The sequence below is a fragment of the Nicotiana sylvestris genome, chromosome 2 (genome assembly GCF_000393655.2).
Source record: "Nicotiana sylvestris chromosome 2, ASM39365v2, whole genome shotgun sequence".
Classification (NCBI taxonomy): domain Eukaryota; kingdom Viridiplantae; phylum Streptophyta; class Magnoliopsida; order Solanales; family Solanaceae; genus Nicotiana; species Nicotiana sylvestris.
In genome coordinates, this window is record NC_091058.1 from 67,809,818 (window position 1) to 67,835,667 (window position 25,850).

Consider the following 25,850-nt stretch of genomic DNA (forward strand, 5'->3'; position numbering starts at 1 on the left):
ACCGTGCTAGAACCACGGGATTCGAGGGTGCCTAACACCTTCCCTCGGGTCAACAGAATTCCTTACTTAGAATTTCTGGTTCGCAGACTTCATTTGGAAAAGTCGAAAATTTCCTCGATTTGGGATTCAAGATAAACCGGTGACTTGGGACACCAAAAACCAAACCTTTCCCAAGTGGCGACTCTGAATTAAATAAATAATCCCATTTCGAATATTGTCACTTAAATTGGAAAAAACTCCACCCGCGCATCTAACCCCTCGGGGCGGGCGCGCAAAAAGGAGGTGTGACAGCTCTGGCGACTCTGCTGGGGAAAGAAACCCAGAACCACTGGTTCAGGGTTAAGAATTCGAGCTTAGAATAATTGTTATTATTTGGCTTTATTTATTATCTGATTTTATTACATGTTTTGAGCCTAATGTGCTAAATGCTGCTTTTACCGCTTTGATATTATTTGAACTGTACATATCAACTGTGCCGAAACCCTTCTCTTCTTACCTCCGGGGAGAAGCTCGCTGGTCGAGACTCCCTATTCTGTTAATGTCAATACCTAAAATAAGAAAGAGGACGGACAAGTTACAAAGCCGGACGATCTCGCGGGTCCCCGGTACGTAGCCCCTCCTCGACTCGAGTTGGTCCGCTCGGGTACACAGTCTAGAACAAATACCAAGGTTTAAACCTAGTATAACGAAACTTCATGCCGGATCCCTAGTAGGAACGTTTATTTGCATCATGATGCACTTGACTTAGGGGGCTCAACACAGGGGTTGGGTCCGTCTAGGACAGGCAACCTGAATTGAAAAGACCACCCTGCTGCATCCTATTTGTTTTGTGCATTTATTTGCTTCGGTTCCGCATGCTGACCGGTTTCTAAAAAAAAGAGGAAAATAGCAACGTGGAAGGATAATTACTTATTTTGGAAAAATAAAACCAATGTTCAAGTATTGTCAAAACCTCACCGGAATTGTTCTAAAGAAAAAAAAAGAATAAAAACAAAATTTGTCTTCTTAGTTTGAATTATTAAAAAAAAAGGGGGGTATATATAAAATAAAAAAAAAAATTTCTTTCACTTTCAAAATCAAAAAAAAAAGAAATGGTATTTATTTTTAAAAGTAAAAAAAATGGAAAACTCATAATTCAAAAAAAAAATTTTCTTTCTCTTGTAATACCCTTTTTATAAATTCAGACTGATAGTCCAAATATTGCAAAAATTATTTTTTCTTTAGTCTTTATCTTTCTTCAAAAATAATAAAAAAATACTTATTTCTGATTTTTAGGTTTATTTAATTTTCTCTATTCGCGGTATGCCCCGAACTACGCCGGTTTGATTCTCACCGGATGTGAGATACGTAGGCAACCCTCGTCGGGTTCAACCCCCATTTTGCTAAAATAGCCAAAATCAAAAAAAAATATGTTTCAAATTTTTAAAGAGTCATAAATAAGTCAGGTGATGCTGTTTTGACATGAATAGCCGAATGTTCCCGAAAGGGACGCCGGAAGGCTGACTTTGCATAAATAGCCACTTTTGGGTTTTGCTTAGCATTTTTTAGACCCACACAGCCTTAAAATCTTCGTCCCCGAAGTGCTTAAAGGCCGTGTTCAAAGCTTGGTCCCCTCTGTAAAATATTTTGAGTCAGTCATTTTTGTTAAAATCACCTTAATAAATGTGCAGGATGAGCACGATGCAAAATGAACATTTTTCAATAATGACCAAAATCCCTATCAAGTTACGGCTATGGTGGAATGATCTAGGTGTTGAAGGGCAAAATGAGGTTAAGAAAAATCTGAAAGGTCTTGTGGGTCTGTTGGAAATCCAGCCTCGGGGAGATATCATAAGAGCTTTGGTTACCTATTGGGACCCGGCGCACAATGTTTTCCATTTCTCTGATTTTGAGCTCACCCCAACTTTGGAAGAAATGGCCGGATACATCGGGAATACTGAACTTCCGCTGAGGGAAAAATACTTGGTCGCCCCAAGAGTCGTCACAGTACATCGGTTCCTGGATTCATTGAAAATACCTAGAACAGTCCACAACCCGGATCTAGCAGCCGGATTCTGTACTCCATGCTTCATATATGATAGATACGGTCACGAGGGGGGATTCAATAATCCAATCAACAAACTGTGCAGCAAAGGAGTTCGTCAGAAGTGGGACGAGCACAGACGGGTGGCGTTCATGATAACGTTTCTGGGACTTCTGGTATTTCCCAGGAAAGATGGAAACATTGATTTGAAGATATCGGGGGTCGTCAGCACTTTACTCACGCAAAGTGACAGTACTCTCGCGCCTATGGTGGTATCCGACATCTTTCGAGCTCTCACAGCTTGTAAAGCTGGGGGAGATTTCTTCGAAGGTTGTAACTTGCTCCTGCAGATATGGATGACCGAGCACCTTTGCCATCATTCCGAGATTTTGAGCCATGGTTCCCCGGAAAAGACCCGCATAGAAGAATCTTACGCGAGAGCCAAAGAGATTAGTTTGCCCGAAGGAGTCCTGGCTTGGACCTCGTTCTTTCAAGCTCTTACTGCCAGCCAAATACAATGGAAGTTGGGATGGTTGCCCGTTGATGAGGTCTTATATATGTCAGCGGCTAAAACTCATTTCTTGCTGATGGGGCTTAAGAGCATTCAACCTTACGCACCCGGCCGAGTTTTAAGACAATTCGGAAAATGCCAGACAGTACCTCATGAGGAAGATCTAAGCACTCAAGCAATTGAGATAAGTCCTAACGGACAGTTCCCAGAAGCAAAGATTCGCCAAATCTGGAATGAGGGTCAATATTTGAAATCAGATACTTGCGTGCGGGATCAAGCCAAAGGAGAAACGGCGCCAGGTTACCTTGCATGGTACAGAAGGGAACTCGAGCATGAAAGGCCAGCTAAGAGACCCCACATCCGGAATTTTACCGAATCATCACAAAAGCAGTGGGATTGGTTAGCAAAAGAAAGAGGCTATTGCACCGAAATCAGCAGGTTAAAGCAACAAGTGGAAAAATTGAAATATGAACACAACGTGCAAGTTGCTACCGATCTGGGAGAGCGGAACAGGTTGATTCAAGAAAATGAAATGCTCAGAGCCCAGATCAAACAGATAAGGTTGGATGCAGATAGACAACCAAGGCGTCGATCGGACGAGCAGCTGATAAAAGGGCTAAAAGGTGAAATCAGGGAATGGCGAGATGGTTTGGAGAAATCTGAAAACATCATAGCAGAGCTCAAGGCACAGTGGGATACAAGAACGGACAAGCATCGCAGGTACCTGAATCGATTGGAAAGCGACCATGAGAAGACTGTTGTTAAAATAAAGAGAGAGATGGCTGCACTTGAGATCAAGGCAGCTAATCAGGCCAAGGATTTCCAAATTGAGAGCAGATACTGGTATGACTCAATAGCCCAGATGAAGTTGGAAGTACGACGACTGAAGCATCAGCATGTACAAGATGCTCAAGTTTTCAAGATATGCAGCGATCAGACAGAACGCCTGCTCGTAGAGAAGAAGCAAACCAGAGATAGGATCAAGGCCATTGCCCATGCCATCACCAGACGATGCCTACAATGTGAGAACATGTCCAGCGCTACCGTCCTCTCGGCAGTAATGGGTTATGTCAAGCAGACTATGCACGAGCTAGAGCAACTTGAGAGGGATCTCACGCCTAGGACTGCGGCGAGGCCGAACGACGCCCCGCGGAAACCAATTTTTAAAACCATAATGCATTCATAGGTCAAATCTGTATCTTAGCATCTTCTGCCTGTTTTTTTTCATCAGGGTGATTTTTAGTCTATTTTTGAGCCTAGGTTTATTTCCAAAGTTTGCTTTTTCTTGTGCAAAATGTAGTTTGTAATAGACTGCTTCAATAATAAAGAGTTTGTTTCTTTCACGCTCATTCGTGTTTTCGAACTACGTAATGATCTGATTCACGTGAGTATCGTGATACGTAGGCAATCCTCATCGGATCCGATCGCATTTTATTTTGCTACAAAAAAAATATAAAAGAAAAATAAATGAAAATAAAAAAAAAGAAAAAAAGGGGGGAAATAAGAGGAAAATACCGGAATGACGCATGCTCTCGTAGCAGACATATAGTAATCCACTTAACTGTATAGGTGCATCATGCCCAACGTGAGATTAACTATCTGTTATTTGCTGCAAATTAACCGTGCGCTTGTCATTGAGCATGTTTCCAGGGTTTTTGAAAAGACGGTTGGTTTGGTGAAAGTCTGGCCTCGCACTCATACTTCACGAGGTCAAGGAGAGGTGTTCAACTACCTATTGTTAGGACCAGAAACAGTACTCACACCTACTTCACCAGGTCAAAAGGAAGTGTGGAAATGTCTTCGGAAATTCCATTGCAAACAGTCCCCGTCTCTGAGGAGAGCTCAATCTCAGCCGTCCTCACGCCTGAATCCGCAACTGCAGAAGAAAACAGAATCCTACGGCTCCGCATGTTGGAAATGCTGGATGATTGGAACAATGGGAAAGAGCCGCCAAGTGTCGTCCCCGGATTCCCTGAATTATTCTCCAGGTCAGGTGGGACTTCTAATGTCCCCATAAATTACCATGCTACCCCATTTGGGTACCCAGCTAACTCCGTTCTCTCCGCCGGATCACCTTCTGAGCCTCATCCCCGAATGTCGGCCACCGATGCAAGCATGAATATCTTTACTGCATCGCCTTGCCCAGCTACGGCACAGCCTGCCACATACAAGCCAAGCTTTGACTCATCCTCTTTTACATTCCAAGCACCATCGTTCTCAATGGAACCAACCAGGTTCGCTACCAACAATAATCCTCTACCGCCTCAGTGCGAACTCGCACCGGGACAGGATCAGAACCCCAGGATTGCAGAACAAAATGAGATTGCTAAGAGAATGAGAAGCCTTGAACAAAGTTTGAAGAATATGCAAGGTTTGAGCGGGCAAAAGAGCGTCTCTTACGCCGACCTGTGCATGTTCCCTCACGTGCACCTGCCGACGGGTTTCAAGACCCCCAAGTTCGAGAAATACGATGGGCACGGTGACCCCATTGCACATCTTAAAAAATACTGCAACCAATTGCGGGGAGCCGGCGGAAAGGAAGAACTGCTAATGGCATATTTTGGGGAAAGCTTAGTAGGGATAGCTTCGGAATGGTATATGGATCAGGAAATGTCCCGATGGCATATATGGGATGATCTCGCCAGAGATTTTGTAAAGCAATTCCAGTATAACATCGACATTGCGCCAGACCGAAACTCTCTGTCGAATTTGAAGAAGAAGCCTTCGGAAAGTTTTAGAGAGTATGCTATTAAGTGGCGTGAACAGGCGTCGAGAGTAAAGCCTCCCATGGATGAAGTGGAAATGGTCACTACCTTTCTCCAGGCTCAAGAGTCTGACTATTTCCAAAACATGATGTCGGCCATGGGTAAGCCATTCGCGGAAGCAATCAAGATAGGAGAAATGGTAGAGAATGGGCTGAAAACGGGTCGGATTCTGAGTCAAGCAGCCCTAAGGGCAACCTCTCAGGCCATCCAAAGCGGGTCTGGAGGGACGACAAGGGGGAAGAAGAAGGAAGAAACGGCTATGGCAGCCTCTGAAGCAAGGGAGTATCGTCATCACAGGCCCCATTTTCCGGAAAGGGCCTCACAACACTACTACCCCCACTCAAATGCGGCATATGCTCATCAACCTTATATGGTCATGAATGCCCAACCTTATAACCATTCACCACAACAAGCCAACCGAGGCCCAGCTCCACCTCCCAGAAATCAGCCTCCTTACCGCAACCACTATAACCCACAACCCCCGCAAAATAACTACCGCCCCCAGGAGCCACCTCGACGGCGGACTTTTACGCCCATCGGTGAACAATACTCCACATTGTTCCCTAAGCTAGTCCAGTTGGGTTTCTTGCAACCAATTCCCCAAACGAGGCAAAACCCGACATCTCCTTCTTACAAAGCCGGAGTCAGATGCGCCTATCATTCAGGGGCCGAAGGACATGATACAAACGACTGCTGGTCATTGAAAAGAGTGGTCGAAAATTTGATAGAGCAGGGGAAGATAGTGCTAAGGGACGAAGAGATCCCAAATGTAACTAACAATCCATTGCCCGCTCACAATAATGGGCCGCTGATCGGCATGATTTGTGAAGACAAAGAGTTCGACCCTGCCTTGAAAGCCATAATTGCCATTGTCGACACAGCGAGGAGGCCTGAAACAGACCAGAAATCAGAAAGGGGGGAGGAGGCCAAGGCTGCAGAAAGCAAGCCCGAAAAGAAGGTGGAGAAGAAAGTAGTACCAGCAAAGGGTGGAGTTCTTTACATACCACGAGGTCAAGCCAAGAAGACGCAGAACTTCGGGATCAAAAAGACAAAACCTATGTATGTGCCAAAAGGGGCCTATGTGGTCCGGGGGACGATTCAACCACCTCGGCTGAATGAGCCAGTGGTTATCGGACGCGTGCCACAAAAGCCAATGACCAACCCGTCCACAGTGCCGTGGAATTATCAAAAGACTTTGGTAACGTATAAAGGTAAGGAGGTCAGGGAAGAACTTCCAGAAAATACTTTCGTTGGAGGGTACTCAAATACCCAAGAACTGAACAACGCCACACAAAGGCGCTTCCCTCCAAAGGAGCCTGTGAGTGTTGAAGAAGCGGAAGTGTTCTTCAAGCAGATGAAGATGCCGGACTACGAAGTGATAGACCAGCTGCGCAAGCACCCTGAGCAAGTATCCATGCTGTCACTATTAATGAGGTCAACCGAGCATCAAAAGATCCTGCTGAAAACCCTGAATGAAGCATACGTACCGGTCGAAACCTCGGTGGAGCAACTAGAGCGGATGACAGAACGATTCTTCGCCGTCAACCAAATCTCCTTCAGCAAGAACGATCTACCCCCGGAAGGAGCAGCACACAACAAGGCATTGCATTTGACAGTCAAATGTGAGGACTACTATGTCAAGCGGGTGATGCTGGATGGGGGATCAGGTGTTGACATCTGCCCGCTCTCCACGCTGCAAAGAATGGAAATTGAGACCGGAAGAATCCGACCCAACAACGTCTGCGTGAGAGCTTTCGATGGTATCAAGAGAGACACCATGGGAGAAATAGACCTGTTGCTGGTCATAGGGCCAGTCGAATCTCGAGTCACTTTCCAAGTGATCGACATGGACACATCTTACAATTTCCTCCTTGGCAGGCCTTGGATCCATGCGGCAGGAGCCGTGCCTTCTACTCTTCACCAGATGGTGAAGTTCGAGTATGAAGACCAAGAGATCGTGGTCCATGGAGAAGATGAACATGCCATTTATCGGGACCCATCTATCCCGTATCTTGAACCAAGAGAAGGGAGTGAGCATACGGTCTATCAAGCTTTCGAGGTGGTATTGGCAGAGCAGCACGAAGAGGGAGTACCTTGCCCCCAGCCTTTCTTGTCTAACGCTTCGGTTATGGTGGCCAAAGAGATGATCCGACACGGATTTAGGCCAGGGAAGGGGCTTGGACGAAATCTTCAGGGAACGACGGAACCCATTACTTTACCAGTCATCAAGAAACCTTTTGGACTAGGTTTCAAACCTACTCCAGCAGACGAAAAATGGGCAAAGAAAAGGAGAAATGAGGGCTGGAAGTTGCCTCAACCACTGCCGGATTTACATGCGACTTTTGTCAGGCCAGGGTACACTGAAGAAGAAGAAGATGAGTTCTTCACAGTTGAGGAAATCGAGGAAATATGTGGGGCAATGAGGGAAATGCTCTACGAGGTCCACATGGTTCAACCAGGCGAAGGCGCGAGCACTGCTGAGATGATATACATGGGGCCAAACGCCAAGCTCCAAAACTGGGAGATCACGCCATTCCCAACTAGACGGAAGTCCGGGTAGACCTGTCCTGCCACCTTTCCTGTATCACAAGTTATCTCCGGGACATAACTTGAACGTTTTCTTCTTTTCATTTGTTATTCCGAATTCCTAGTTGTAAACGTTGTTGTCTTCCAATTTTCAAAAGAAAATAATAAAAAAAATCATCATTGTTTTCCTATTCTTTCTTTCGTTCTGATTTTATTACTTTTCCTCTTATCTTCCTTTTCAGTCCTAATAATGCGGCTTTAAATATGACATGCTTGCGGACTTCACGCCCGGATCACAATGAGCTATTTAACTGCGAATTAATGAATCCAGAACCAGAATATGATGCGGAAGAGGCTTTTAGGGAGATAAACCGAGAGTTGGAATATTTCGAGAATAAACCTAAGCCGAATCTGAATGACACTGAACCGGTAAATTTAGGAACCCCGGAAGAAATCCGGGAGACCAAGATAAGCATTCACACGGACAAGAAAACGCGAGAGGCGATAATTCAACTTCTTCTTGAATTTAAAGACGTGTTTGCTTGGTCATATGATGACATGCCGGGACTAGGTGTCGATCTAGTGGTTCACAAATTGCCGATTCATCCTGATTGTCCTCCGGTTCAACAAAAGCAACGAAAGTTCAAAACCGAGGTCAGTGACAAAATTAAAGAGGAGATCACCAAGCAACTGAAAACAGGAGTGATCCGGGTAGTCCAATATACAACATGGTTGGCGAATGTGGTTCCAGTACCGAAAAAGGACGGGAAAACTCGAGTATGTGTAGATTACCGAGATCTGAACAGAGCAAGTCCTAAAGATAATTTCCCGCTGCCCAACATCCACATCCTCGTTGACAATTGCGCCAAGCACGAGATACAGTCTTTCGTAGATTGTTACGCTGGGTATCATCAGGTATTGATGGATGAAGAGGATGCCGAGAAAACTGCCTTCACCACGCCTTGGGGCACCTACTGTTATCGGGTCATGCCGTTTGGTTTAAAGAATGCTGGGGCTACTTACATGAGGGCCATGACCGCCATTTTCCATGACATGATGCATCAGGAAATAGAGGTGTACGTGGACGATGTAATAGTCAAGTCCAGGACACAGGATAATCACATCCAAGACTTGAGGAAATTCTTCGAGAGACTAAGGAAGTATGACTTGAAGCTAAATCCAGCAAAATGCGCTTTCGGAGTTCCGTCAGGTAAACTTTTGGGTTTCATCGTAAGCAGGAGAGGTATCGAGCTAGATCCGACTAAGATAAAATCTATCAAAGATCTACCTCCCCCAAGAACGAAGAAAGACGTGATGAGTCTTTTGGGCAGGCTGAACTACATCAGTCGGTTTATTGCCCAGCTGACGAGCACGTGTGAACCCATATTCAAGTTGTTAAGAAAAGATGCGGCGATTAAATGGACAACGGAGTGTCAAGAAGCCTTTGACAAAATCAAAGAGTACCTTTCGAATCCCCCAGTCTTGGTCCCTCCCGAACCAGGGAGGCCACTTTTCTTGTATCTGACAGTCTTGGAGAACTCCTTTGGCTGCGTCCTGGGGCAACACGACGTGACCGGGAAAAGGGAACAGGCGATCTACTACCTGAGCAAGAAATTCACCAGCTACGAGGCCAAATACACTCTGTTGGAGAAGACATGCTGCGCTCTCACATGGGTTGCTCAAAAGCTGAGGCATTATCTCCAAGCCCACACTACATTCCTCATAAGCAGGTTGGATCCCTTGAAATATATATTTCAGAAACCAATGCCTACTGGGAGACTGGCTAAATGGCAAATCTTGCTTACGGAGTTCGACATAGTTTATATCACTCGCACGGCAATGAAAGCCCAGGCGTTAGCAGATCATTTGGCCGAAAACCCGGTCGATGAGGAATACCAGCCATTGGATACCTATTTTCCAGATGAAGAGGTAAACACCGTAGAAGCGATCTCGGAGGAAGCTCATGTTTGGAAGATGTTCTTTGACGGAGCCGTGAATGCCAAGGGTATAGGGATCGGGGCAATTTTGATCTCACCTGCCGGTCAGCATTATCCCGCCACAGCTAGACTTCGTTTCTTCTGCACAAATAATACAGCTGAATATGAAGCCTGCATTATGGGCATACATATGGCAATCGATCAGGATGTCAAAGACTTACTGATTATGGGAGATTCTGACCTGATCATCCGGCAAGTTCAAGGCGAATGGGAAACTCGGGATGTCAAACTTATCCCATACCGACAACATGTGGAGGACCTCAGCAAGCGCTTTACCTCAATAGAATTCAGGTATATTCCGAGGTTTCACAATGAACTGGCAGATGCACTTGCTACTCTAGCTTCTATGCTACCCTACCCGGGCGACGCCCACGTCGATCCTTTGGAAATCCAAATCAAGGAAAGACACGGTTACTGCAGTGTAATCGAGGCGGGATCAAATACGCAGCCTTGGTACCATGACATCAAGAAATTCTTGAAGACACAAGAATACCCCGAGCACGCAACTGGAGATCAAAAGAGGACCATTAGGCGACATGCAAGTGGTTTCTTTTTGAGCAGTGAATTGTTATATAAGAGGACTCCGGACCTCAATCTCTTAAGATGTGTCGATATCGAGGAAGCGAGAAAGATCATGCACGAAGTACACGCAGGTGTGTGTGGACCTCACATGAACGGGTATGTCTTAGCGAAGAAGATCCTTAGAGCAGGTTATTACTGGATGACCATGGAAAAGGATTGCTTTAGCTTTGTCCGGAAGTGTCATCAGTGTCAGGTGCACGGTAATTTGATTCATGCGCCTCCCACGGAACTGCATCCCATGTCCGCACCTTGGCCATTTGTCGCTTGGGGCATGGACGTCATTGGACCAATTGAACCAAAGGCTTCGAATGGACACAGGTTTATACTGGTTGCCATCGATTACTTCACAAAGTGGGTAGAGGCTGTCACTCTCAAGTCGGTCACCAAGAAAGCTGTAGTGGATTTTGTACACTCAAATCTTATCTGTCGCTTCGGTATTCCTGCGACTATCATTACAGATAATGCAGCAAACTTGAACAGTCACTTGATGGGAGATGTGTGCGAGCAATTCAAGATAACACACAGGAATTCCACTCCTTATCGGCCAAAAGCCAATGGTGCTGTAGAAGCTGCAAATAAAAACATCAAGAAGATTTTGAGGAAAACAATACAAAGTTCCCGACAGTGGCATGAGCAGTTACCTTTTGCGTTATTGGGGTATCGCACTACGGTGCGCACATCGGTGGGAGCGACTCCTTATCTTTTGGTTTATGGAACCGAGGCCGTAATACCGGCAGAGGTAGAGATTCCTTCACTTCGAATCATTGTCGAAGCAGAAATCGAGGACAGCGAGTGGGTTAAGACTCGACTGGAGCAATTGACGTTGATTGATGAAAAGCGGATGGCCGCAGTTTGTCATGGACAGTTATACCAGCGAAGGATGGCCCGCGCCTACAACAAGAAAGTCCGCCCCCGGAATTTCGAAGTAGGACAATTGGTACTGAGGCGTATTCTGCCGCATCATGAAGAAGCAAAAGGAAAGTTTGCCCCAAATTGGAAAGGCCCATACATCGTAAGGAAAATATTGCCAAGAGGAGCATTGTATTTAGGTGATATCGAAGGAAATGACCCTGACACAGCGGTGAATGCAGATGCAGTCAAGAGGTACTACGTCTAGATCATACTCCAAGTGGTCCTGACACGTTGAAAAGGGCGAAGGTGTTTATTCCCCACTACTCCCCAAACACTACCCAATTCTCGCTACCACCTTTTGAGCCGTTATAAAAAAAAAAAAAAAAAAAAAAAAAAACATTGATTGAGGCCTGAACTACGTTTGACTTGATTCCGAAAGGATACGTAGGCAGCCTCTCCCTGAGGTTCAGTCACACCAACAACAAAATCCCATTCACCCTGAAATTGAAAACCGGGGCATGTCAGACACTTGAGAAGTTTAGTATCAGCTACCTCTCTTCACCAGGTACAAGCCTTCAAATCAATTACCAAAGATGGTGGGAAACCAATAAGCATCACAAAAGGAAACCAGCACACCCTGAGTTGAGAGAAATAAAATGAGAGAGTCTCGGCGGTGAAAACCTTCGGGCACCACGAGGCGACGGGAGAAGAGAAACCAAAATGAGAGAGCTTGTTTAGTAAAAACTCGCAAAGAGTGCTATCAAGCGACGACAGGAAGAGAAATGAGAGAGGTCAGCCAGCGAAAACCCGCAAAGGGCGCTGTCGGCCGAAAAGGAATGACGCCACTCCAAGAAGGTCTCGGCGAAGTTCCACCGGTTTTGGAACCACAGATCTGTTCTGGTTCAGGAAAACGCAAGTTCATGGAAGGTCGGACGTCCAGTCCAAAGAGCATGTCATGTCATTTAAAGCCAGCGTTATCTTCCTCAGATAAGTCTTTCTCTCCCCGAAAAGGGTATTTCTTTTCTGATTTGTTTTCCCCTGCTTTGTTTCTTTTCGAATCCCTTTTGCATTTTAACCCCGAGTTCAGGACACACCGGAAAGGGTAGGTGGCATGGTTTGTTTGCACGGAATCCCGTCTCATGAAGGAAAGCACCTCATCTCGTTGATATGATTACCCAAGCATGATGAATCATGACGTTTGATGGTGTTCCGGAGTAAAGGAAAAGAGAGAAATCTTGAAATCTTCCCCAGCAAGTCCACCTTCGGACAAATCCCCACAGAGTCTCCCCCTGTACAAATCCCAACAGAGTCTTGTACAATCTCCCGCAGAATCTCCCCAAATTATTAAAAAAAAAAAAAAAAAAAAAAAGAGAAAAAGAAAAATGGAATCTCCCCAGCACATCCCAGCGAGTTCTTTTGTAGACATCCCCAACAAGCTTGCCCCAACAAATCCTAGAAATCCCACTTTGAAATAAATTCCCAGCATGCCCATTGTACAAAAATCCACACACAAAGAATCCACTTTGTAAATATTCCCCACAGAGCTTCCCTTTTGTACAAATCCCCACAAAATACCTCCAGTAAAATCCCCGTTGAGGACCTCCAAGCAGAACGGGACACAAAAAAAAAAAGAGCCTTACGAGGCAAATCATCACAGAATCTGGAAATACAAGCCTGAGCGGTCTAAAGGGTTTCGGCATATGAATCAAATCAATGGCGGGACTTCACAACAGAAATGAAGACGCAACAAAGCAACCGGGAACGATCGAGGTCACCAAACCGACCGTCATTTCCGAACTAACAATTGTCCTTTGTCTGAAAAGTTGAAACAGGTGTAATCCAAGACAACCGTGCAAGGAGCAGGTGTCGCCCAAAGAAGAAGGTACATGGGTACAAGAAATATTTTGGCAATAAGGAATTCACTCGAAAGGTAAGTTTCCACGAAACTCCCTTGTATCTTCTACTAAAACAAGAAAATTCAAAAAAAGAGGTCGTTTAGTATTCTCGAACTTTGCCCCTAGCCAATCAGCATTAGGGTTTTTAAACCCTAAACTGAATTTTCCTTTAGTCAGCATTAGGGTTTTAAACCCTAAACTGAACTTTTTCTTTTAGCCAGCATTAGAGTTTTAAACTCTAAACTGAGCTTTTCCATGCAATCAACATTAGGGTTTTAAACCCTAAACTGAATTTTCCTTTAGTCAGCATTAGGGTTTTAAACCCTAAACTGAACTTTTTCCTTTTAGTCAGCATTAGAGTTTTAAACTCTAAACTGAGCTTTTCCATGCAATCAGCATTAGGGTTTTAAACCCTAAACTGAATTTTCCTTTAGTCAGCATTAGGGTTTTAAACCCTAAACTGAACTTTTTCCTTTTAGCCAGCATTAGAGTTTTAAACTCTAAACTGAGCTTTTCCATGCAATCAGCATTAGGGTTTTAAACCCTAAACTGAATTTTCCTTTAGTCAGCATTAGGGTTTTAAACCCTAAACTGAACTTTTTCCTTTTAGCCAGCATTAGAGTTTTAAACTCTAAACTGAGCTTTTCCATGCAATCAGCATTAGGGTTTTAAACCCTAAACTGAATTTTCCTTTAGTCAGCATTAGGGTTTTAAACTCTAAACTGAACTTTTTCCTTTTAGCCAGCATTAGAGTTTTAAACTCTAAACTGAGCTTTTCCATGCAATCAGCATTAGGGTTTTAAACCCTAAACTGAATTTTCCTTTAGTCAGCATTAGGGTTTTAAACCCTAAACTGAACTTTTTCCTTTTAGCCAGCATTAGAGTTTTAAACTCTAAACTGAGCTTTTCCATGCAATCAGCATTAGGGTTTTAAACCCTAAACTGAACTTTTTCCTTTTAGCCAGCATTAGAGTTTTAAACTCTAAACTGAGCTTTTCCATGCAATCAGCATTAGGGTTTTAAACCCTAAACTGAATTTTCCTTTAGTCAGCATTAGGGTTTTAAACCCTAAACTGAACTTTTTCCTTTTAGTCAGCATTAGGGTTTTAAACCCTAAACTGAACTTTTTCCTTTCAGTCAGCATTAGGGTTTTAAACCCTAAACTGAACTTTTTCCTTTCAGCCAGCATTAGAGTTCTAAACTCTAAACTGAGCTTTTCCAGCCAATCAGCATTAGGGTTTTAAACCCTAAAACTGAATTTTCCTTTTGATCAGCATTAGGGTTTTAAACCCTAAACTGAATTTTCCTTTAGTCAGCATTAGGGTTTTAAACCCTAAACTGAACTTTTTCCTTTCAGTCAGCATTAGGGTTTTAAACCCTAAACTGAACTTTTTCCTTTCAGCCAGCATTAGAGTTCTAAACTCTAAACTGAGCTTTTCCAGCCAATCAGCATTAGGGTTTTAAACCCTAAAACTGAATTTTCCTTTTAGTCAGCATTAGGGTTTTAAACCCTAAACTGAACTTTTTTCCTTTTAGGCAGCATTAGGGTTTTAAACCCTAAACTGAATTCTTCCTTTGTTTGGCGTAAGGGTTTTAAACCCTACACTGAACCTTTCCCCAGCTAGTCGATATTAGGGCTCCAACCCTGAACTGAGCACGCATATCCTCTTTCATCAATTTTATGAACTTCCTGGTGAATAAGTAACGAAATTTTCCTAGTGAAACTGGGGCAGAAAATTTCGTTTGTTTGTTTCTTTTCTCCCGCAGGTCTGACCTCGAGCCACATGGATCGAAATGACCCACGAGATAAATCCCAGTTCGGAATCAAAGAAGAAAAAGACAAAAAGAGATATCCCGAGATATCAGAGTAAAGGGAAAGCAGATCGACTCCAACATTTGACTAAGGTCCTGACCTCTGCCGGTCACATTTTATTCGGTATCCTGGGGATTAAAAAACAAGTCGCCGCAACTCGCAAGCATCAAGATTCAGATCAGAGTCTACAAGCAGAATCAGCTAAGACCCAAGATCAAGTCGTAAAAGAATCATAGATAGGAATCTTGTAACTAGCAGTTGACATACATAAAAGTAGTTAGTTCAGTTTCCAATTTTCGCTTGGTTGTAATAAGGCGGTCAGTGACATAGCAGTGACAACAGCAGCAGCAGTAACGGCAAGCCTTGCAGTCCCATGGTAGCCCCAGCTACCAAAACTTCTCGAACTACATTGACCTGATTCCTGTTTAGCCCAGGATATGTAGGAAATCTTTGAAGCAAGATTCGGTCAGATCTTTCAAAAAATGCTTCATACGGAGTGGTCTATAGGCAAAAATCGCTCATACACGCTCACTTGATCTTTGCACGAAAACCCTTCGTGTTTCCGAACAAAGAGGGGCAGCTGTGAGCACGTGATTTTTGCTTCACACGACAATCGCTCCAAAAAGAAATAAAAAAATATATAATTGGCCCCGCTGTACAATTTCGGATTTCTGTGCGGCACCTTGTGGATTTATTTGTGATTTTGGCCCATTCTTATTTATTTACTTTATTAAAATAAAATTCAAAAAATATATATGTGTCCTGCGTAATTCAAACCGTAATTCGGTCGTTAAATAGAAAATCGTGAATAGGCATTTTTCGTCCGTGATTTTGTTTGGTTTGACTTTACCGGTTTTGAAATATTTTAGTATGTGTGCAAATAATTGTATTTGAGTGTGTATTTAATTTTAATTTGATTTTTTTGGCTTAGTTTTGTTTTAAAATAAATAAGAAAAGAAATAAAAATAAAAAATAAAAAAAAGAGAAAGAAAAGGCCCTTTCCGGACTTGGGCCAATTTGTTAAAATTGGCCCAACAAACTCAGCCCAAACGGACAGCCCAAGCCACCAGTCCAAACAGCCCACCCCCCAGGCCATGAAACGACGTAGCTTAACACCAAAACTACGTCGTTTCGATGCCAACCCATCACAACCGTTTAAACCAAGCCGATCCAACGGTCCAAGATCAATCCCCATAACCCACCAATAAACCCGACCCGTCTCACCCGGACCGACCCTAACCCTTCACCCTTGGAACGACGTCGTTCCCTGTTAGCCGAAGGATCCTGGCCCTTCATCTCGTCTCATCCAACGGCCAGGATCCACTTGCCCACTAACTATATAAGTGCATAACACTACCCTACCCCCCTATCCAATACCCCAGCTGCGTCGTCTTCACCCAAACCCATCCCCTTCAAACCCTAGCCGCCCCTGCACACCTTCACCAGAAACCCGGCGGCCTGAACGCCGGTGACCTTCCCCTTAACACCCTAGAAACCCCTTGCCATCCTGAACATGGATCTGCTAACCATGTAGTTCGAATCATCCCCTAGGTCCTCGAATCTTCGTTTGAAGATTCGAGTCAAAACTCGATCCACACGGTTCAACCCCAGCTTCACACCAGATACTCCCCAGACCCCCCTCGTGACCAAACCATACTTGGTTTGGTCCGAATCTGATCAGGGAAGCCTGAATCCCAGATCTAAGTCTGAAGGTTTCGTGTCCTTCATCACTGGTTCATACCGGTTCAACCGAAGAGATTAAGGTCTAATGGACTTCAATCAAAGTGTTTCTCATCTGAGAAACACTTCGATTAAAGTCCATTCAGCCTTAAGAAAAGTTTGTCCAAATCCGAGTTCAAACTGTTAAACTTTTCAAGTTTTAAGGTAAGTCTGCCTTCTTTTCCTTTGTTTGTTTTTAGTCCGTGTGATTTGTTCTAAAAAGTTTGTTCATATTTGTTTTAATTTTACCAACTTCTGTTTATCCATTTTGCCTGAACTTCTGTTTGTTTGAATGAGTCTTTCTATTTGCCCTGATAATGTGTATGTTAAGTGGTGTGCAATTAGCTGATTCTCTACATTGAACTGATCAAATGGCTTCCCGAGCACCATTTTGTTTATCCAGTACAATTCAAATCATATGTCGATACTGTTGAATGTTTGATTTTTGGTTACAGTTGTATGTGTTATGATTAATATAGTCGAGTCGACATATGTCGTCAATTAGTTTCAACTGTCCGAACAATAACAAATTGACTTGCTTCTGTTGAACATTTGCCTAAATCAATTAAGAACCAATTTTGTTTACTTATAGCTGTTGATTTGGATCAGTAATGTAAAAGGGACGTTTGGTTTAAATGCTTAATTGGAGGGCATGTGCACTCTTGCACAGCACTTGCACTGGTGCACCTCATGTGCATTGGTGCACCTCATGTGCTTTGTGCACAGCCTGTGGCCTGCATAAAGATCCTTGTTTAATTTTAAAAATAGTCTGACAACATCCTGCTGCCCATGCTTGCTTTTAGTTAATAAAATGGGAAAGTTTAAGCCTGCCAGGGGAAGGATGGGGTTTAATACTTAATTAGCTAAAGTGGAACTGAAAATGGAAGGCACATGGGAGGAGTATGGTGATATTCTAAACAGGCTGTTAAAAGGGGGTAATGTGAGGGCTTATAAAGGGGACACAGATAGAGATAGAAAGGGACAGAATTAGGAGAAGGAAAAAAGATAGAGAGAATCAGAACTAAGAAAGAAAATACACACACTGTGAGGAGTGTTGAAAGAGAAAGCTTGAAAGACATACAAAGAGATACAGAAATTATACAATCCACAATCAGAAATTGTTTCTTCCTATTTGTTATTTGGATTTTCAGTTGTTTAACTCGCTGAAATCCATTCTGATTGTTTGAAGTTCCAGCTGTGTCTATTTAGTCAAGTGTTTTCCATTGGTTCACTATTGGTTTGGTCTGCTTGGAGTTCTTGATTCTACTCCACTGGGTTGTGCTCTCGTTTGGCTATTTCTTTCTATTGGCCATAGCTGCATTTCTGCACTTGAGCCCCTTTTCTGCTGTTCGTTTTGTTCTGCTGCTGCTCTGTCCTGCTGCTATTGCTAGTCCTGTTTATTTTGCTGCTGATCTCAACATCTTCTTCTTTTTCTCCTGTGCACATTCAGCATTTCCAGGTACACATTTCAGGCCCATATTGATGTAATTGAAACAGCTTGAAAGCATGAAATGAAAAGGTTGAAGAAGTTCAGAATCATTTGTTGTAATATTCATGGCATATTAAGGGGCCTGTGTAGTTGTTAGTTCCCAGTTCAATAGTATGAAAATGTATTGTTAACTAATACACTTCTGAGCTTGGTCCTTCATGTTTTAGTTCGTAGCTATTTGTTAATACAAGGTATGGATACTCCAAACTTACACTATGTTGACTTGTTTCATTTTAGTCTTTGCTGGGTCTCGTTAGGCAGTACATAATATCATGTTCAAATCCCATTAGTAACAACGCCCAGTAGTTAATTCCTTCATTTCAGCCCCAATAAGTCTAGTAAAATTCAATTCAAGAAACGTTTGGACACAAGTATAATATTGGGTCAATCTCGAATGTAATTTCTTTGTCCAATTAAAGTATGTTTCATAAGTTATGGCATCCCTCCGCTTTGTAAATAATCAATCAGAAATCGATAAGAATCCGGATTAGACAAAAGCATATAGTTAATTTAGCATTTTTCTTCTCTTTTAGTTTTTTTTTTTGTTTAGTTTTTTAGGGACAAATATATTAAAATGTAGCCACTTTAGGATATCCTTTTCTAAAATAGAGACAAGCCTCGCCAAATAAAGGTGCAAAATTGCGGGGCCCTCAATAAATAACCTTGATAATTATCTAGAATTCAGGATGGGCCATTTAATAAATTTCATGGCCTTCTACAAAGATAATAGCGCGTTAGACTCTGTTGGCGCGGTTTAATTAAATCACATTCTTAGATTCGGGTGCACATTGATGTGACCCAAATCCAAATCTCAATGAAGTCCAAATGTGTCGACAATCACGGGTGCATTGATTGTGACGTGGTTCGAGACGCATTTTCACGACGTTGCAATTCTGTAAAATAATTGATAATAGTAAAAGCGATTGAAACTTAATAAAAGCACATAGGTCACAACATGTATTTAAATCGGATATTTAGCCATTATAACAATTTAAGCGACCGTGCTAGAACCACGGGATTCGAGGGTGCCTAACACCTTCCCTCGGGTCAACAGAATTCCTTACTTAGAATTTCTGGTTCGCAGACTTCATTTGGAAAAGTCGAAAATTTCCTCGATTTGGGATTCAAGATAAACCGGTGACTTGGGACACCAAAAACCAAACCTTTCCCAAGTGGCGACTCTGAATTAAATAAATAATCCCATTTCGAATATTGTCACTTAAATTGGAAAAAACTCCACCCGCGCATCTAACCCCTCGGGGCGGGCGCGCAAAAAGGAGGTGTGACAATAACACACAAAATTTGTATTTCCTTGTATAAAAAAGATTCTCGACCAAACAATACTCCAAAAACATAGTAATCTTCAGAGAAATTATATAATACATCTGAACACATAAATTATATTAATTAAAAAAAATATATGAATACATTTATGGCATATAGAGAGATAGTGAATACAATGAAATACATGGAATACAACGAGATACATTGAATTACAATGAAAAAAAGACAATGAATACATGAAAATACAGCATGATACATTGAAAATACATTGAAATATATAAACAGAAAATCAAGTGCCCAGCTTTAACGACCCGACCGGTCGCTTTGAGCTTTTGCATTTTCGCCCGCCAGTTCTCGGGCATGACTAGCCCCGTGTGGTGTATTATGACTTATGTAAATCGTTGGTGTTGGGTTTCAGGTTAATCAGAATGAATTTGGAAGAACAGTCTCAGTTGAAAGCTTAAAATTTGAAAGGTTTGACCAAAATTTGACTTATGTGTATTTGATCTCGGATGGGAATTTTTATAATTTGGTTAGCTCCTTTAGATGATTTGGGACTTAGGAGCGTGATCGAAATGCATTTTGGAAGTCCGTGGAAGGCTTAGGCTTGGATTGACGAAATTGAGATTTCGGTGATTTCCGGTTGATAGGTGAGATTTTGATATAAAGGCCGGAATGAAATTCCGAGAGTTGCAATAGCTTCGTTGTATCATTTGGGATGTGTGTGCAAAATTTCAAGTCATTCGGACGAGATTTGATAGACTTTTTGAGCGAAAGCATAATTTAAGAGTTCTTGGAGTTCTTAGGCTTGAATCCTATGTTAAATTGGTGATTTGATGTTGTTGTGAGCGTTCCGAAGTTTTGAGCAAGTTTGAATGATGTCATGGGATGTGTTGGTACAATTAGTTTGAAGTTCTAGGTAGGTTCCGGGATATTTTAGTGCGAAAATCATAGTCGTAGAAGGTCCAGAAGAGTTGCAAGCCCCGAAACTCACCCACGCGGTCCGCACAAAATAAGTGCGCCCGCGGTGAGTACTGTGCAAACCGCACAAAAACGGGCACGGCCGCGGTAGGTGTCGCGCGGACCGCACAAAAGGGGGCGGGCTGCGGTGAAGAACCTTCCCGCTGGTCCAATTTTGGAAGCTCATATCTTTTGATCTACAAGGAATTTTGAGGTGATTCAAAAATAAAAGTTGAAGCCCTTCGTGTCCAGTTTCCAGAAAAGTAAAGATATCGCAATTTGGACATCTGTAGAAAAGGTTATTGCCAAAATGCTAAAGCCTATCACTGTAGAGGAAGGCCTGTGCGGCCGCAGTTGTTTTTGTGCGGACCGTACTGGCTTGTGCGGACCGCGATCGAAGTGGTGCGGCCCGCGGAGGCTGAAATCTGAGGAGTGCCCTATAAATACAAGGTTTTGGATTTTATTTAATGTTCTAACTTAGAGAGCTCGGATTTTGGCGATATTTCAAAGGTTTTTAAAGAAATTCATCGAGGTAAGTGATTTTAACTCAGATTTGGCTAGAATACATGAATCTACCACTGAATTCATCATTTAATTCGTGATTTGGGATGGAATTTGGGAAGAAAAATTGTGAAACCTTTCAAAAATATAAAATGATGATTTGAAGGACCAAATGGTATCGGAATTGGATAATTTTAGTATGGTTAGATTCGTGAGGGTATGAGGATTCTGAAAATGTATATTTTACATGATTCTGAGACGTGGGTCCGGGGCTCGGGTTTTGCTAATTTCGGGATTTTTGATATGTTTCGAATGTTTTCACTTGGGCTTTGTTCCCTTGGCATATTGTGACGTATTCGTTCTGATTTTGGATAGATTCGACGCGTGGAGGCCAATTCGAGGGTCAAAGGCATCGCGAGCTAGAGAATTAGCCCGTTCGAGGTGAGTGCTGATTATAAATGATGTCCTGAGGGTTTAAAACTCCGGATTTGCACATCGTAGTGCTATATTGAGGTGAGACACGCGCTGGATGATGAGCGCGGGTCTTTTACTACTGGGGATTGTGACTTGGTCCATCCCGATTGATGATTTTACCACATATTTGATTGAAACTTATTTGTTATCATCATGATTTTGGGCTGATTGCCATACTTGGGCTTCGTGCCAATTATTTGAATACTTCAGGAATTTTTATCACTATTTCCTCACTGTTTTGACTTATATTTAAACTCAGTCCTGGTGATAATTATTGTTTTACAAACTCAGTCACTTTTATGCAGATTTGAAAACTCAAATGATATTTCTAAATGATATTTTGGGCTGAGAACTATTGTTTTACAAATGCCCGAGGGGCTTATGATGATTTCCGGACTGAGTGAGGCTGAGGGCCATATGTGAGGATATGCTGAGTGGTATGAGGCCGAGGGCCTGATATACTAATTATGCCACGCGGTGGCTTGAGTGATGTGAGGCCGAGGGCCATATGTGAGGATATGTTGAGTGGTATGAGGCCGAGGGCCTGAGATACTATTTATGCCACGCAGTGGCTTGAGTGATGTGAGGCCGAGGGCCTGAGATACTTTATATGCTATGCGGTGGCTTGAGCGATGTAAGGATATGCTAAGTGATGATGCCACAAGGTGGCTTGATATAGCGCTTGGGCCGTAAGGGGCCCTTCCGGAGTCTGCACACCCATAGTGAGCCGGGTACCCATTATTCTGAGTGATTGATACTATGCCCAAGGGGCTGATATGAGTGATTGTGAGGTAGCCTGAGGGGCTGACACTATTCTGAGAATGAGCCCGAGGGGCTGTTACTGATCTGATATTGAGCCCGAGGGGCTGTTACTGTTCTGATATTGAGCCCGAGGGGCTGTTGCGGTGAAGAACCTTCCCACTGGTCCAATTTTGGAGGCTCATATCTTTTGATCTACAAGGAATTTTGAGGTAATTCAAAAACAAAAGTTGTAGCCCTTCGTGTCCAGTTTCCAGAAAAGTAAAGCTATCGCAATTTGGACATCCGTAGAAAACGTTATGGCCAAAATGCTAAAGCCTGTCACTGTAGAGGAAGGCCTGTGCGGCCGCAGTTGTTTTTGCGCGGACCGCACTGGCTTGTGCGGCCCGCAGTCGATTTGGTGTGGCCCGCAGAGGCTGAAATCTGAGGAGTACCCTATAAATATGAGGTTTTAGATTTTATTTAATATTTTGACTTAGAGAGCTCGGATTTTGGCGATTTTTCAAAAGTTTTTCAAGAAATTCATCGGGGTAAGTGATTTTAACTCAGATTTGGCTAGAATACATGAATCTATCACTGAATTCATCATTTAATTCGTGATTTGGGATGGAATTTGGGAAGAAAAATTGTGAAACCTTGCAAAAATGTAAAAGGATGATTTGAAGGACCAAATGGTATCGGAATTGGATAATTTTGGTATGGTTAGATTCGTGAGGGTATGAGAATTCTGAAAATGTAAATTTTACCCGATTCCGAGACGTGGGCCCGGGGCTCGGGTTTTGCTAATTTCGGGATTTTTGATATTTTTCGAATGTTTTCGCTTGGGCTTTGTTCCCTTGGCATATTGTGACGTATTCGTTCTGATTTTGGATAAATTCGATGCATGGAGGCCAATTCGAGGGGCAAAGGCATCATGAGCTAGAGAATTAGCCAGTTCGAGGTGAGTGATGATTGTAAATAATGTCCTGAGGGTTTAAAACCCCGGATTTGCACATCGTAGTGCTATATTAAGGTGAGACACGCGCTGGATGATGAGCGCGAGGTCTTTTACTACTGGGGAGTGTGACTTGGTCCATCCCGATTGATGATTTTACCGCATATTTGATTGAAACTTATTTGTTATCATCATGATTTTGGGCTGATTGCCATACTTGGGCTTTGTGCCAATTATCTGAATACTTCAGGAATTTTTATCACTATTTCCTCACTGTTTTGACTTATATTTAAACTCAGTCTTGTTGATAATTATTGTTTTACAAACTCAGCCACTTTTATGCAGATTTGAAAACTCAAATGATATTTCTAAATGATATTTTGGGCTGAGAACTACTGTTTTACAAATGCCCGAGGGGCTTATGATGATTTCCAGACTGAGTGAGGCCGAGGGCCATATGTGAGGATATGATGAGTGGTATGAGGCCGAGGACCTGAGATACTATTTATGCCACACGGTGGCTTGAGTGATGTGAGGCCGAGTGATATGAGGCCGAGCGCCTGAGATACTTCATATGCTATGCGGTGGCTTGAGCGATGTAAGGATATGCTGAGTGATGATGCCACGAGGTGGCTTGATATAGCGCTTGGGCCGTAAGGGGCCCCTCCGGAGTTTTCACACCCATAGTGAGCGCGGGTACCCATTATTCTGAGTGGTTGATACTATGCCCAAGGGGCTGATATGAGTGATTGTGAGGTAGCCCGAGGGGCTGACACTATTCTGAGAGTGAACCCGAGGGGCTGTTACTGATCTGATATTGAGCCCGAGGGGCTGTTACTGTTCTGATATTGAGCCCGAGGGGCTGTTGCGGTGAAGAACCTTCCCGCTGGTCCAATTTTGGAGGCTCATATCTTTTGATCTACAAGGAATTGTAAGGTGATTCAAAAACAAAAGTTGTAGCCCTTCGTGTCCAGTTTCCAGAAAAGTAAAGATATCACAATTTGGACATTGGTAGACAAAGTTATGGCCAAAATACTAAAGCCTGTCACTGTAGAGGAAGGCCTGTGCGGCCGCAGTTGTTTTTGCGCGGACCGCACTGGCTTGTGCTGACCGCGGTCGATTTGGTGCGGCCCGCGGAGGCTGAAATATGAGAAGTACCCTATAAATATGAGGTTTTGGATTTTATTTAATATTTTGACCTAGAGAGCTCGAATTTTGGCGTTTATTTGAAGGTTTTTCAAGACATTCATCGGGGTAAGTGATTTTAACTCAGATTTGGCTAGAATACATGAATCTATCACTGAATTCATCATTTAATTCGTGATTTGAGATGGAATTTGGGAAGAAAAATTATGAAACCTTTCAAAAATGTAAAATGATGATTTGAAGGACCAAATGGTATCGGAATTGGATTGTATGGTAAACTCGTGAGGGTATGAGGATTCTGAAAATGTAAATTTTACCCGATTCTAAGACGTGGGCCCGCTCGGATTTTGCTAATTTCGGGATTTTTGATATTTTTCGAATGTTTTTGCTTGGGATTTGTTCCCTTGGCATATTGTGACGCATTTGTTCTGATTTTGGATAGATTCGACGCACGTGGAGGCCGATTCGAGGGGCAAAGGTATTGCGAGCTAGAGAATTAGCCAGTTTGAGGTGAGTAATGATTGTAAATAATGTCCTGAGGGTTTAAAACCCCGGATTTGCACATCGTAGTGCTATATTGAGGTGAGACACGCGCTGGATGATGAGCACGGGGTCTTTTACTACTGGGGATTGTGACTTGGTCCATCCCGATTGATGATTTTACCGCATATTTGATTGAAACTTATTTGTTATCATCATGATTTTAGGCTGATTGCCATACTTGGGCTTCGTGCCAATTATTTGAATCCTTCGGAAATTTTTATCACTATTTCTTCACTGTTTTGACTTATATTTAAACTCAGTCCTGTTGATAATTATTGTTTTACACACTCAGCCGCTTTTATGCAGATTTGAAAACTCAAATGATATTTCTAAATGATATTTTGGGCTGAGAACCACTGTTTTACAAATGCCCGAGGGGCTTATGATGATTTCCGAAATGAGTGAGGCCGAGGGCCATATGTGAGGATATGCTGAGTGGTATGAGGCCGAGGGCCTGAGATACTATTTATGCCACGTGGTGGCTTGAGTGATGTGAGGCCGAGTGATATGAGGCCGAGGGCCTGAGATACTTTATATGCCACGCGGTGGCTTGAGCGATGTAAGGATATGCTGAGTGATGATGCCACGAGGTGGCTTGATATAGCGCTTGGGCCATAAGGGGCCCCTCCGGAGTCTGCACACCCACAATGAGCACGGGTACCCATTGTTCTAAGTGATTGATACTATGGCCGAGGGGCTGATATGAGTGATAGTGAGGTAGCCCGAGGGGTTGATACTATTCTAAGAGTGAGCCCGAGAGGCTGTTACTGATCTAATATTGAGCCCGAGGGGCTGTTACTGTTCTGATATTGAGTCCGAGGGGCTGTTACTGTTCTGATATTGAGGTCAAGGGGCTGGCACTATTCTGATATTAAGCCCGAGGGGCTGGTTCTGTTGATATTATGCCCGAGGGGCGGTTTGTTGTACATGTTTTGCCCGAGGGGCTGTTTACATTTCTATCATTTTTGTTACTCACTTGTAAACTACTTGCTTTACTTGTTGGAAAAAGGGATTTTCACTTGATTTGTCACTGCTTTACTGTTTAAAGTGATTTTACTGTTTCAGTATGGAATGCCT